Source organism: Colius striatus, chromosome 2 (genome assembly GCF_028858725.1).
Source record: "Colius striatus isolate bColStr4 chromosome 2, bColStr4.1.hap1, whole genome shotgun sequence".
NCBI classification, from domain to species: Eukaryota; Metazoa; Chordata; class Aves; order Coliiformes; family Coliidae; genus Colius; species Colius striatus.
In genome coordinates, this window is record NC_084760.1 from 112,228,496 (window position 1) to 112,243,933 (window position 15,438).

General features: G+C 42.8%; 2 protein-coding genes across 5 annotated transcripts in view; one reads left to right on the top strand and one right to left on the bottom strand.

Moving 5' to 3' along the window:
- Positions 1–13,468, bottom strand: part of LOC104556803 (uncharacterized) — a 72,862-nt gene extending 59,394 nt beyond the window's left edge. The window contains exons 1-2 of the mRNA XM_061989652.1: positions 13,141–13,468; positions 11,436–11,516 (exon numbers count right to left, since the gene is read on the bottom strand). The gene's annotated coding sequence lies outside the window, so the exon portion shown is untranslated. The remainder of the gene's footprint in view (positions 1–11,435; positions 11,517–13,140) is intronic.
- A 1-nt stretch (position 13,469) lies between these two features.
- Positions 13,470–15,438, top strand: part of AFTPH (aftiphilin) — a 45,495-nt gene continuing 43,526 nt past the window's right edge. For all 4 annotated transcript variants that reach the window (XM_061989182.1, XM_061989183.1, XM_061989185.1 and 1 more), the window contains exon 1: positions 13,470–13,685. The gene's annotated coding sequence lies outside the window, so the exon portion shown is untranslated. The remainder of the gene's footprint in view (positions 13,686–15,438) is intronic.

Consider the following 15,438-nt stretch of genomic DNA (forward strand, 5'->3'; position numbering starts at 1 on the left):
GAGAACATCTTGTTCTGGAGAGGGCACGGCAAGAAGAAATGTCCTTCATAGTATTCACGGTAACGTGAGCCAGGTTTCAAATTGGGAGGCCACAACTTTCACTGCCAGAGACTGCCACCCTTGTCAGGCATGTAGCAGCTCTACTTGCACTCTTGTAAGCTGCTTGGTTTAGACCTCAAACAGATCCAAAAGGAAACTGTGGAAACCTTCACAGGTGAATTTCCATATAGGGCTATGAAGCCACAGGCTGTGATGGTTGGCATGCAGATATATATCAGCATGCCAAAACTTCCACAGCAACATGTAACTAGAATACACAAATACACATTACACACACATTTATTGGGAGAAGGTGGTAGAGTGATTCGAACTTGTGTCAACAGCTTCCTAGGGTGAGGATTTAAGAGTTATTTGGCACAATAAAGACTGATGTTTAATACACAATTTTCCGCAAAGACAGCTTTTTTTTTGCTCAGGTGAGCTGAGCAGCTACATTCATAGGAAAACTGGAAGCTTTTTATTGGATGACTAGTAGCTGAAACTGCATGGGTATTCATGCCACGTTCTGCAGCACCTAATTTCAGCTATGGTAATTCAGTCTGGTCTCTGTGGATTCCCTATATGGGCAGCAGAGAGACACTTCTCCAGGAGATGATCTAGCAGAGACAATTTTGATGCCCTCAATGGTTTTAGTTCCAACATTCATAAAGGGACCCTGAGGACACTCGCCTTCTACCAAACACCCAAATGTAGATGCCCGACCTTCATTTCACACGCACATATACCTTGTGTTTGAAGTCTGAGAGCTGGAAACAACAGGCCACAGGTAGGTGACTCCAGATGTTCCCTTAAGCACCTGCTAATGGGAAGGAAACTACCACTCTAAGAAAGTGAAGAGTAGCAAAGGCTTCCATTGCTGAAGGCAGTGGGTTATTCATCACTCACACAAGAAAGAAGACACTTGCAATTCTCCATTGACAGGAGTTCACCTGTCCTACTGGTCTTAGAAAGAGATGAATAAAAAGCCCTGGAAGGAGCTAAAGCACTTAGAGCAGCACCTGCACAACATCCCTCTTCAGCTTCCCACAGGCCATGAAACAATCTTCTTTCTATATGTAGGAGTAAGAAACACAATACTCTCTATCAATTAGAAAGGCCACATGATATGGAAAGGGCTCTATAAACATGTGAGCTTTATTTTTTTTTTAATTTCTTTCCATATTGCGGAGAGCAGAGTTTCTTATTAGCCAGAACCAAAGTAATTGATATGGGAAATTTCAGTGGCTTTCAAGCTGGTCCTGCATTGCCAGAAACAGGTGGCAATGGGAAAATACCATGTGCCTCCTCTTCCACAAATGGTAAAACCAGACAAAGCAGAATCATAATTCAAGAGAGCACATTGATTCTTTTGCTTAGATTGAATGGGGTAATGTATTTATCCCTGTCCTTTTTAACTATTCAGCACTGGCCTATCAAGGGACACAGAACAGTGCCTTCTCATTACTGAAGCTATCAAATAGCTCTTGGCTGCAGAGTTTATTTCCAACAGCACTTTTAATGCTAATTTTTTCAGAATTCAGCCTTCATTCCTTAGTCTCCTACTCTTGAATGTAGGGGAAACAATGCTGGTAATCTACAGATGTTGAGGAGGTTATAGCAGCAAACAAATCTGGTTTGGGTGGCCAGTTTTGTGCATAGCTTACATTTTAGCACTCAAAAATGGCCAAATGCCAGAGATAGGTGAATGATCACTGGCTGCACAAAGTCCAAGTCAGCCTGACAGGTGTTTCAGAGCGCTTTACCCGAAGGTATAGATACCGTGTATTAATTATTAAGCAACCTCCTCTGAAGGAATCGGACAGAAACAATTTGTTGAGCTCAGTCTCAGCTAGCACAGCCCTATGATGTTCATGAGCATGTTCACCCTCCCACAAGGCTGCAGCCTTTAAAAAGGAGGGGGAATGGACAAAGTGCCTGAAAACAGAAAAGTATCAGGCCTGTGGCTCTGCACAGAGACAACAGCCCTCCAGCTGCTTATTTAGCCACAGTCAGAATCCATACCACTTTGTGAATGTGCCAGTAGGCAGGAAAAACACATGGGCATGAAACACTTTGCTCAGCAGATGCAGGACATAGCCTTTTCATTTCCTAAGACAATATTATTTTTATATGCAGTTGTAGCTAAACTCAAGATTCCTGATGTGTTCTTTCTTACTTCGAATTCCTTATCCACTTTTTTCAACTAAAGACTGAGCAAAGACTTGAGTTTAAAGACTGATGGACTGCAGAAACAGAAGGAAAATAAAATGTTCACCTGTTTTGTTAAAACTTAAGACTTTGGACATATAAGATGTCATATTTACAGGTTTTTTTATAGCTAGAGGGTTTGGGACAGTGAGGTCTAAGTAGGTTAGGGCTATATTAAACCTTCCATGGGCAAAGATCTAGGCAAGGTTCATCCTACCCTGACAGAGTGACAGCACTAAGGATGTAATTTCAAGATAACTTAAGTCAAAAGAAGGAAATGTCAAGGAAGGACTGGGACAGAGTATTCTGGGTTTTAATTGCAGCTGACCCCCCTGGAGTATCCTCTGAAGGAATTTTATACAGTGGCAGCCCATTAGCTGTAAAAGAACATGCACAAAAGCCTCAGAGAAAACAATCTTCATGCAGACAAACAACCACCAAAAAAAGTGAACATCACTTTCTTTTATTTTTGCCCTTTGCAAGGGAAGTGTTATACAGCCAGTCACACACAGATTTGTCCCTGGTCTTCAAAATATTTTTAATGCACATGAATCCAAAGCCCACAATGTGTGTGTTACATAGGTATCACTGCAGCTTGATGCATTCTACCAATGGAACAACTTGCCACCTACAATCCCTTAGGAGATCCCTCTCTTCTAGCAGCCATTGCCTTGGTAAAACTGATTCTGGTTTTTCATAGCTGAAAACACCAGCGCAATGGGAAACAAACAGAACCTTTGTGCACCAGAGAAGCTCTTGTGGTGGTGATGTTTGCTTCCTGGGAGGTGATACGGCTGAATTCAACATACAAGGTATTAGATTAGCCAAAGAACCATAGGAATAAAAGCAGTACTCCAAAGCTCACTCAAATATTGTATATTTCTCCCATACTAGCACTAGCTGCCACAACTGCAGAGATTATTTCCTGTTCTTCCTGGGACTCACTCATTCACCATCGTATTTTCTCTAACCAAGTTCTGACTTCCAGGGGAAAACTTTAGCAGCAGACTGGGGTCCAACACAACTCTGACCTACTGCTATCTGCCCCCTCATGTCAGTCCCAGTGTAGAGAATTAAATAGTCACCTTTCACCTCAGGGTTATAACAGTCCATGCTATACCACAGAAAACCAGGCTTGACTGCATCTCACACATGAAGCTTTCCCACAGGCAAGAATAAGCCTTGAGACTCTGTAGAGATAAGCTGATAATGCAGTGATGACTCCTTCTACACAATCAAGAGAGAATAACACACCACAGGCACTTACTGCACCAGGGCTTGGGGCATGCTTGCAGCTGTGCAATGCTACCAGAATACACATTAACAAACAGAGCAATAACAAGGTAATAGTTGTAAAGATGGAAGAAAACTACCTCATCCACTCTTAAACAGAATTAAAGGCACTACAGTGGTTTACATGTAACAGAATCTAACTGAAGAGAAACTGGTCCAGCTCTACAAAAGCACACCAGCCCCAAGGCAAACCTAAGCATGCAGTGACTCTTTGTCATGCTTTGTAGGGGTTATCACCCTAGGTTTTTTTAGGTAGCACAGAGTTGTAGCTCTGTCTGCCTACATCTCTTGTCAGATTGAGGAAGAAGGACTCTCTCTCCAGAGAAGTGGCCTAGCTAGTAACAGCGTATAAATTGTCAGGCAAAACCAGAGATGTGTAAGTAACACGGGGTTCTCTGAAGGCACAGCCTGTAGGATAATTTAAGCATGTCTTGATGGTGCAGAATGGCAGAGTGGAAAAATCTTCTCAGTGTAACCTGCTATCAAACTGCATCTGAAGACATTTATACTAGAAGATTAGAAGACTTACGGCTCAGCAGCCCCTAAGTGAATGCACTATCCATCTCTGACTGCAAGCAAAAGAATAGGTCAGTTTGCAACAGCCACCCCAGCAGATTCAGTCTACATCTTCCTCATCCCTGAAGTAACTCTGCAAAGGGCCATCTGATAGCAATCAAGTTCCATCACTACAACTCAGGTACAATGCTCACAGAAGGTACAAGAGGATAGGCTTGAGGGGCAACAGCCATGTGCTTAAAAAAACGACGTTATTTTTGAACAAAAGCTGGTTTACATTCTACCAACTCTCTGAATAAGAACAACAAGAACCTGACTGGTGAGAGATCTCTGCAGTGTTCCTGAAACTCCCTCCTGCTCCACATGATGATATGCATGGGAGTCTGCTCCTTGAAAAATCCAGGCTATTGCCAACAGGTTCTACTTTGAGACTCAGTTGCTGCTCAGAGAACTGTGAATCTTTTCTTAAGTTGCAACGTTTCCTAAGTGAAACAGGCTGCTGAGGAGACAGGGGTCTCATTTTGAGAGATAGCTGCATCACTACAAAGGGTCAGGCATCTTGGCTCCTCCACAGAGAATTTGTTGGAAACTCTACCCAGTATGGGGTAAACAGTGAGTTACTGAGGATATGCTCTCTGCCCAAGGGATTTCTTATTGAAGGAGACCAGCCCCTTTACAGCAAAATATGGATAAATATGGATAAAATATGGATTGTGGCCAAATTTGGAAATAATTATATCTGCTCTGCTCACATAACATTCCAGAACTGGGCAACTGGCCCAATGCCATTTCCATGCAAACCAGTTGTAAGTCACCATCAGCCTTACATTTAAATCTACTGGTGACTTACATCTGACCAAGACAGAAAAGACCTTGTGACCTCTATTATAAGCAATTCCACAAATGCAGGGAAACAGAGACAACGTTGCTCCTTTGAAGCACCTGACAAGCAGTTTATGTTGGGAAGATGAGTCTTGGTGCTTTTGATGCTGTTTGGAGGCGTGTTTTCAACTCACTAGCATTGCATAGATGGAAGAATTGAGTTATGAGAATTCCTCAATATCTAGAAATTTCTCTCAGATCCCTCTTTAGCCAGATGAGGGTACAGAGCACAAACTGAAAATAGCCCTGTCTCAGCTATGGTGGGAATTGAGGCTTTTTGCAACAAGCACTATTTCCTGTAATTTTACAGGTTTATTGTGCTTATTACACTTTTTTCAGTTCAGTGGTTAAAAACTGAAAATTGTGTGCCAAATTCAACACTAATGCACACCCTTTGAGTTCAAGGTTAGAGATGGTGTGGCTGCAACTGGTGCAGAGAGGTGCAGGGAACAGTGAGGGGAAGCACTCCCTGGCAAGGGCACCTGCAGAGCACATCAGTGACACCATGTAAGCCTGCAGGGATCATATTTGCTTACTAGAACCAAGAAGCTCTCTCAGGAACAGCATCTTTTTCCAAGCACTGAAACTCAGATAACCATGATTTAGAGAGAGCGTTCCTACTTACAGCTTAGGGAATTTAAACAGATTTTTCAGGCACCTGGATTTACCTAATCTCATCTTTCCTAGCCCTCCTCATGGCAACAGAGCTGGTTCAGCTGCTCTCAAGAGATCTCTGACTGATACTGGATATTCAAAAAAGTGGAGGCTGGTCTTATCTGTCTCCGCTGCCTTTGTGCTTGCCTTTGTCATGCTGCAATTTTCCTCCCTGCCTAGTTCTCCACACTCTTTTCTGCCTGTTACTTCCTATACTCTGCCTGTTCTTGGTAAAAAGTCAGGGTTTCAGTCTTGCTTCTTCCTGCTTGTGAGAAAACAGCAGAGGATCACAGAGACCTATCAGAGGGTCTCATCTGGACTGCTGGTGCAGCCAAAGGCTGTTTGTTGTCTGCAGGACTCTAGGATAGCTGGGGCAGACAGTACTTCTGTTAGCATTCAAAAACATTTTGGCTCTTTGGAGCATGGTGTTTTCTTTCTAGATTCCCTCTTGTTGTTTGTAATATACCTATGAAAACGAGCATAAGAGCTTTCCAGAAAGCAATCCTGTTTTTCTGATATCTATCCTCCTTATGTGCCTACATCCCAGATGCTTTTGCATCTCAATGAACATAGATCAAGAAAGCAAACCCATTGCAGAAAAATATGACAGAGGACAAAATTGACATATGTGACACTGAAAACAGACACCAGATATAAGACAATGAGGAGGATTTTGACAAACCTGTAAAATAAACCACTTTCCTTGCATGGCAGTTGCATTTGAGGCAGAAATTGTCATTAACCCAGAAAAACCTCAGCCATTTCCATTTTAAAAGCTGGAATTGAATTCTACTTTCACTTATATTTAATGGACAATTTGCCATCCACTGTAAAGAGAAAAGGGCACAATCTTTGAAAGAAAAAAAAAAAAAAATCACATTTTTGTTGATATGCATCAGTGCCAATCACACAACACTGGTCCATGAGGAAAACTTGTCCAAAACACCTAAACCAGGCACCTGAATTTCATTGACTGTGTTGAAATACAGACATGAAATGAACTTGTGCAATTACAACAGGATATTGCAGGTCTTCATATATATATATATATAAAAATATATAAAAAAGAGCTGTAGTGGTAAGATTTAATGTTCCTAAACCTTAAGAAAAAACAAAACAAAATCTCCACTGAAAAGCCTTAGAAATGAAAAAGCCTTAAAATAGATGTTAATAGAGATTACAGGCATATATTGTCACCTTCAACATCTCATTATGCAAGGGACTGCTGCGACAGTGCCTATCACATACACAGAGTCAGTAGTTTGTACCTCAGAATTTCCTACTGGTTGATCTACAAGGGCTTTTGGATACTTTTGACTCCTACTGTCACAGAAAGGAGTTGATGCACAAAGAAGGAGAACGCGTATGGAAATCAACTCACCTTTGCCAATAAAGAAATTGGATCATTAAAACAGAAAGTGGTCTTCAACCAGTTTTAGCATTTTTCATCTTAAATGCACAAAACTCACAACCCATGCCTCTAAAAACTATATTCAAATGAATTATTCTTCTCTTACTGGCTTTGTGTATTTAGAGCCAGTACAGAAAAAAAATAGTCACACTGGAAAGCTTTGCTCTGCTACCAAGACAGCTAGAAATCTTGCTTTCCTGCTGACAGTTGAGGTATTCACACAATACCATCTTCTAGGAGAAAGTAGCATTGTCAGACCTGGACAGAAATAGTATGTGTCATCTGTATGTCATTTGGGTTGTCCATAGCTTGCTGAGCTGCTACACTTGTCAGCTGTTTTTTCCTCTCAGCTTGCCCAAGTTAAATTAGTTAAACTGGGGTTGAAGTCAGATTATTTTCAGTCTGCACTTGCCTTAAAGTTTGTTCTATCTCCTTCACACCTGAACAGCCCAGCACTGTGAATAGCTTGACAGTTCTTTCCAGCTACATTGGTTTGTCTGTTGCCTTTGCTGACAAGCCTTGCTGTCATTAAACTGGATACAACACTACAAAATACTTAGCACAGGCTACTGATGAGTTACGAACAAAAATATGTTGAGGTCAGGCGTACACATAGCGTTGCCACATTGAAGCCATTAACTTCTGCTACTTTGAGGATGTGGTCTAGACCACAGCAGGTAAAATGGAGCTAGTTAATCCACTGAGTAGCCTTCATATGGCAAGAACGTAAGCCTGCGTGTTCATTAGACTCTCAAAATCAGCTGCAAACACGGACAAGGCTCAGAAATCAGTTCCTTAGAAGAAAAAAATCCAACAACACAACAAATAAAAAGCAAAAATCCAGCAGTGTTGAGTCTCAGCAACCCATACCTTGCCCAAGTAAGCCTAAGACAAAAATCAATGAACCTAAAGGTCCCTTCCAACCCTACCATTCTATGATATCATTCAGATGTAGGAGATTTCTAAGACCCACCTAAAATAATTGCCATTTCACGTGTTTTTGTTCTTTGTAGTTAATACATTTAGGATTGTTTAAGGACAATTCAGGGATTTTTAATAGCTTGTGAATCACAAAAGAATGGGCTGCTGATGTAGTAATGCCTTCTTGCTTTCATAATCATGATTCCAGAACAAGTAGCTAAGGAGATTTGTAAAAATCATAACAAATTTTCACTCCAAACAAGATTTGTATGTTCCATTTAAAAAATATGTTACAATGCTTTGTCTTTTATGCCACTGCAACTAGAACAGATGGAGACAGTCCCTTCCTTGAAGGGCTGGGAACAGCTAAGACATCTTTGCTGGATCCCCAAAACAAGAGAAACCAGTGCCTGGTCATTCTGCATGCCCAGAGGTCAATGCTAAAGGAAGTAGCAGTGATGCAGAAGACTTCAGCATTTGAGATGTTTAGAGTGTCTCAGTGCCTTTGAAAACATTTGAGAGTTACTGCAGCTACTGAGAGGAAACAGAGACCACCACATAGAGTGGGCAGATCCACCAAATTCCTTTCACTGCCAGCAGAGAGACATGTGAAGACCACATGGAGCAGGAATTAATTCAAACACTATTAAAAAACTGCAGGGTATAGGGACCCTCAGGATCTCTGCTGCACAGCCAGCTTAGACACAGATGGGCTCTTAACAAGGGAGTCTCTGATGTGGCTGTGGGATGCTCTGGGGCCAGAAGGCACTCCTGGCTCCCTCAATTCTACCCCAGACAACAGCCCTGCAGTGTCCTGTGGAAGAACTGGACAGTCTGCACTGACTCTGGATGGAACTCAGGGTACCAACCACTGCTGAAAGAAACAAGCATCAGTTGCTCACAGATCTGTTCTATTGCCTTTCAATACCAAAGGACAGAACAGCAATGGAGTTGATTAACAGGCCACTTCAGTAACAGTTCATTCTCTGCTCATCTGCAGCTTTATTTAACAGAGTTTTTCATTTACTGTTTGCCCATTCAGAAAGCAGCAGAAAGCACACAGTACCCATTCAGATAGCTTTGATAACACCCACCTTATGAAACCAAGGCCACAAACAATTTCCATGTAAAGCTTTTGAGGATGATTTGCAAATTTAGTCAGACAAGCTCTTTCTTCTGCTTGATAATGCAGTAGTAGAGGTTATTTCAGCTATAATGCTCTAAGATAAATGCAGTTTTACTGAATGAAAAAAAAAATCAGAGAGAAGTGCCAATTCAGAGTCATTTCAGGACAGGAAAAAGTCAAAACATTCGGTGAAAATAAATTGCAGTGGTTTGATTTCCCGTGTTCCGTTTGCTTGATTTTTTTAAAAAATATATTTCATTTCCACAGAGAATTTAAATTAGTTAGCATTGCACTGACAATGGCACAAGTGAAACCCTCTGGCATCAGTGAGATGAAGTGATCTGGTAGGTCCAAAGACCATTTTAAAATTCATTCTATGAATGACTTCTAGTCTTCAAATGTCTGATTCAATTGTGAATTAAGAAAGAAAGAAAGAAAACCAAGCATAATAATTTCTGAAGAAACCAACTGTCTAGTTTCTGATCAGCAGCACTACCAGACATAGCAAAGAAGAAAATAAACTAACTGAAGTTTGAAGATTTATCTAGTCTTTGATTAGAGTAAGTTTCTTCCCCATGCAGTGAGTGGGGAAGCCAGAAAAAGCTTGCACTACCAGGAGCTATGGTGTACTCTACATATTTTTGAAATTAAAAAACCCACCACAAAACAAAGAAAGAAAAAGAACTGCACTACCCACTGCTAGTGATTCAACATATTTCAGAAGATATTTGACATTACACTACCCAATATATGGTACAGCTTATAGTACAACTAAGAGTTACATTCAGGAACTACATTGTCAACTCCAAAATGAGAAGTAAAAAGCTAAATTGTTTTCCTATAAACACCAATTTTCTTCAGAATTATGAATGACTAAGTTTTACGAAGGACATGGATGTAGACCATAACAAGTTCTCCCTGCCAATTCAGGAGGAGCGTCTGATCTTCCAGACCATGTGGGATTTGGGGAGACGGCTTTTCTGAATCATCTTGGCACACCACGATACCTTTTTCCATTTGAGACTTCTAGGAAGGCTGCGCCCTCTCCTGACAGTTTAGGAGTCGGCAGCAGTGACTGATCAAAGCTGCTTTGCTTCAGCTCACAAATCAGGGCTGGACCCGAGTTACCAAGGCCAGTCCTGCTTGACTGTTAAAACCTCTATTCACTAGGCCGAGGAGCTTCAGATGGATTTCTCAAAATTATAACATTTTTTTTTCACTATGCTGTATGAAAAGAAATGGCTCAGAAGTATACACTTAAACAAACCCAAAACTCCACACCACGTTTGAAAACTGGATAAACACCACTCTAGAATAATCTCAAAATAACATACAGTGTTTACTATCCAGGCAATTCTGTCAAACAAAGCTTCATAGGTTGAAAACGTAACCTTGGAATCAGTGCTGTAACCCACGGATTCCATTTCACAGAACTAATACATAACATGGCTAATGCTATTATAAAGAGTCAGTCTGCCTTCGTAAGCAAATGTAATCTCCTTCAACCAGCAAAGCTTACACAAGAATGACTGAAGAAATCCCACACATCTTGTCAATCATTCCCACTATGCCTAAGTGAAGATCAACTCCATTTTTTTGGTTAAATGTGGAACACTTACCTCTTGTCTGATTCTGCATTCAAGCTAAATGAATTTTACAGACTCACAACTACATAGTGATCAAAGCTTGTGGTACTAGAAAGTACTGAATACCATCAAGAAAGAGAAGGAAATTTCCCTCAGGTCAAACTGGCAGGAACCATTTGGAGGGATTTTCTGCCCTTCTTTGCAGCTTAGGATATGAGACACTTCCTGAAATCATCTGGGAATTTTACTTCACAAATTTCCTACTGTTCTAGGCCTTAATTACTGATACTGTCAACCTCTCTGGCTCTCCTCCTGTGGTACATGGCTGTGTTTGTGGCTTTGGTCTTTTCCACAGAAGGGCCTTATTGTTTTTATCGGGGGTTTTAGGGCTCAGGTTGCTGTCTGGGTAGTTCACAGGCAATGTGTTTATTGTGTATGCTCATTCAAATCATGGATACATCAGCTGTACAAAAGAAGATAACTATTAAATTACTTCCTCTAATTACACTATTTACAATGTTGCCATAGGGACGATTATCACTCAAGGCCAATGACCATCAACTCAGCACAGCTGGAATGGGAAACCATTCTTCATCAGCTAACACCACACACTGAGGTGTATTTTGGGCCCCTGGAACACATTGGCTACTGCCAGATACAGGAAGAAGCCATCAGTTTGTTGCTTGAAAACAAAGTTTTTCACTGCTTTTAGATTTCTCTCTGTACCCTTTCAATTTGTAAAACATGGAGTTATAAATCTAGTGAAGCTCATAGATCTTTGACTACTAAATTGCCCTACCTTCCAGTTCCTTCACTGCTTCTCCTTCCATCCTGACAGGTCAGCAGAAGCTTTTATCACCACTGCATTTCTGATACTAGGCTGAAAGAAAGAAAACAGCCACCAGGCAGTAAAACGTAATACTCAGCCTCATTAATGGTCACACAGCCTCATTAATAGTCACCTATGATTATCTTCAGCTACTGTAACAGGATTCCTAATGTAACAGAAACACTGTGTTAACAATATAATTTTCCCATACTTCACAAAGGCCTTATATTGCTTATTACATTAGGAGATTAATTATAATTACTCTTAAAAGGTTTGAGGAATAAAAATGCCTCAAATGCAATCTCAAACATGACAAGTTCTACAAACAAGCTTGTTTTAAGTCTTCCTCAGCCAACCGTGTTCCTACAGAGGCTTAAGCATCTATTTAGACACAAAGCTTTAATAGTACACTTTGGTTGCTATTTTATTGTTGTTAATTTGCCAGTATGCTGTAAGTGCTATATAGTGTTCAGTTCACTATTATCAGAGGTTGAATGGCAGGATTTGCACATTATTTAAAACCTTGTTGTGTATTTCTAAAGACCTAATGTGCTGGTAGTTCTGACAATATTCACCAGTGCAGTGTAAACAGGTATAATAAAACAACAAAAAAAATTCCCTATTTGAAAAATAGAAGCACATATGCATTATTATTTTTCATTATTCCCATTTTAGTGTTTTTTCTGTAAACATTCTTACACCTACAGGGTCAAACCATTGTCTACTGATCCTCCTTAGAAGAAAGGCAAATGAGATACATATTTTTAAAACATTACTTAGCGTAATTTTATTTCCCTTTTTGACAGCCTTTCTACACCTTTTTAACAGAACTTGCATAACAAACAAGCAAACAAACCGTAAAAAGGCAATTCAACTAAAGCATGACTTGACTGCTATTGCACTTACAACTGTCCTATGTACACACCTCCCCTATGAAGCATAGGAACACATGAAACACTTTTTTTCCAGTGAAAAATTGGTTCTAAGCTACTCTTTGAAGGCAGTTAACTCCATCATCTCCTGATGGTTATGAAAAGGGGTTTCAGGAGGATGCAGATGGGATCTCAGGGACTCCACCTGCAGTAAGCCGTTTGAAGCTGAAGGAACTTACCCTGTGGACAAAATGAGACCTAAAAGGTGTGATAGTGGTATGGCTGCCTGTTCCAGAGGTGGGTTTGGAAACAGGGTTGCAGGATCATACATATGGGATCAGGCTACCCCCCGCCCCAAACTTCAAAGGAGAGCTTTGCAATAAACTATTTCCTATGCAGAAATATTCGCCTAACTCCCACGACTTGGAAATTACACCCTCCCATGGTGTGAGCAGCGTGTTGGTGGTGAAGCTCTGCCGGATTCCTCACGCCGGTGGTACCGGTACCACAGCACCGCTCCCTCCCTGCACCGCCACCCGGCTGCGAGAAGGGATTCGCCCCGAATTCTGCGTTTCTATTTGGGATGGATTTGCGGCTTTATGCCACAACCTAGCTTTTGCGCCTTTCCGCGGGCAAAGGCCCGCGCGGCCTCAGCCCCCTCACATCGCAGCCTTTACCCCCTCACAGGATCTCCGGCACCAAACTCTGCCAGCCCCAGCGCAGGGCTTCAACTAGCGCAGCCCACACGACAACCCTCAGTGACAAAGAAAACATTTTTTAAAAGCCTTTAAAAAGTAAAACACCTTATATTGCTGCACCAGGGCACAGAAAACACAGAAACCCGGCGCTGCCCTTTCCTCCCGAGTTCAACATGGCGGCCGCGGCGTCCCCCACACAGCAACGCCTCAACCCCTCGTTCAAGATGGCTGCCCTGCCGAAGTAGAGGAGGCTTGCCAACACTTAAGATGGTGGCTGCGCGGTCAAAACACAGTCTCCCTTAACCGGCGGGAACAGGTACCGCCGCAGCGGCGGTATTAACCGCTCATTTATTTCTGTATTGGCCGCCCCGCCGGCCGCTGCCGGACGTGACGCAGCTCCGGGGGCGGTCGTGTTGTGCGGTGCCTGCCGGGAGATCGAGTGGGCGGTGGCGGGGCGGGAGGCGGTGGCCGCCGGGAGGGGGCCGGGCCGTAGCGACGCGGTTCCTGTCGCCGTGACATGGGTTCCCCCTCGATGGCGGTTGCCGCGGGAGGCCTCAGATAACCGGCCGCGTCCCTTCTCCCTTTCCCTTCCCCCTCCCCGCCCGCCGCCATGCCCGCCCGGGCTCCGCCGCCCCCCGCGCAACCCGCAGGTAAGAGACGGCCCCGCCACTCCCGCCGAGTGGGGTGGCGGCTCTTTTCCTCTGGGCCTGGCCGCGGAAGGGCACCTCCTGCCCCGCGGTGGCGGGCGGGGACCCCCCGGGGCTTCACCCGGGGCCCTGCTATGGCTGAGGCCTATTAGGGCATCGCTCGCTCTCTATTCTCACCCGTCCTTCCTCGGGGGAGGGTGGCGGGGCTGGACCGCCTTGACAGGCGGGACGGTGGGGTTGAAGCCCCTCAGGCGCTCTCCTTCGGCCCGTCCCCCCACAGATGGAGCGAAGGGACGGGTCGCGGCAGGGCCGGCCTCGGAGCCGAGCGGCTTTGTCCTTCGGCAGCGGGCCTCGGGCGGGGGTCGAACGGCGTTGTGCCGTTCCTCGCAGCGGACGGTTTCCCGTAGCGGCCCCGGCCGGGGTGGCAGCCGTCCTGAGGCGAGTGCCCTGCATCTTTGTGGCATTCAGTGGGGCCGCCGCTGGAAGAGAGGGCTCAGTGATGTGGTGCAAGAAGTTAAGTTGTCCCTTGTGTTTGGGTTTTCCTGTTAAGCTCTTTTTTTTTTATTTATTAGGAGTGTGTCTGTTGCAAAGTGCATCTTAAATGACACTCTGAAACAGAGTCACGATTTTATCTTTTTTTAAAGTAACGTTATCCCAAGTGAGGTAAAATTGCTGAAATGTTTATTAGGTCCTGATGCTTGAGTTTGCTGTTACCCAATGAACCAAAATGTTCTTTTCCCCTAGAGAAGACAATTCCTTAAATCAAGGGTTAAAGCTTGAGATTCCGTCAAAGTGTCAGTAAATTGGCATCTCGGTGGTGAGATAGCCCCTTCCAGCTTCAGCACAGAAATGGAAACCTTCAGAAGTCTGCTTCTTTTAAAGCAATCATCTGTTCATAAATGGAGTGAGTAGAAGCAGCATTGTTGACAAGAGCTGTGTTGGTCATAAAAGTTTTGTTTTCATGCATGGTTTACAGCGTGACGTGCATCATTAGAACTGACTTCTTTAGCTGATTGAGTTCATGGTGAGGTGAGTTTGATGGATGCTGGTTTTTAACTGGGCTGATCCTTGGAGGTTGAACAAAATTGAAAGTGTTTCCTCCTCGTTTTATTCTCTGAACTAGACTTAGAAAACCAATTAGCCTACTTTAAGCATAAAAATGTTAGGTTGTATTGTCGGCACACAGAGAAGTTCGTATGCATGTTTATAACGCATAGGTGGTGATTCCTCTTCACAAATCTGGAGCTGTATACCAGGGGAGGTATAATGTTAATTGGGAGAGCCAGGGGAAGAGGTGAAGTACATGTGGCTACTAGGGGATTTTTTTGTTTGTTTAGGGTTCTTTTGAAACATTCCTTTCATATTGGTGAAAATAAATAGGATAAATTTAAGGATATGAGAATTCAAACTTAAAAATACAGGTGAACTGTGTAGTAAAGGGACTTCAGAAAAGCTAATGTGGCTGTAATGTTTCCATTCCACCTGATGTTTGCATAAAGTACACATTGTGTGACCTTTTAAGGTCATGTGAAAGTATGACCTCTTCTTTTTACTTCCTTAATTTGTTTATAAGAATGCAGTGGAAGGATCTTGGCCTCAGTAGATCAGTTCATGCAGTGTGATTAATTTTTATCTTTGTTCACATCATGATTTCATTTAGCAAAGGATTTGATAGTGTATAAAATTCAGTTATACACGGTGAATCATATTTGTGGTACATATTTCTGTTGATAAAGGCACAGTGTGATCTGAGTTA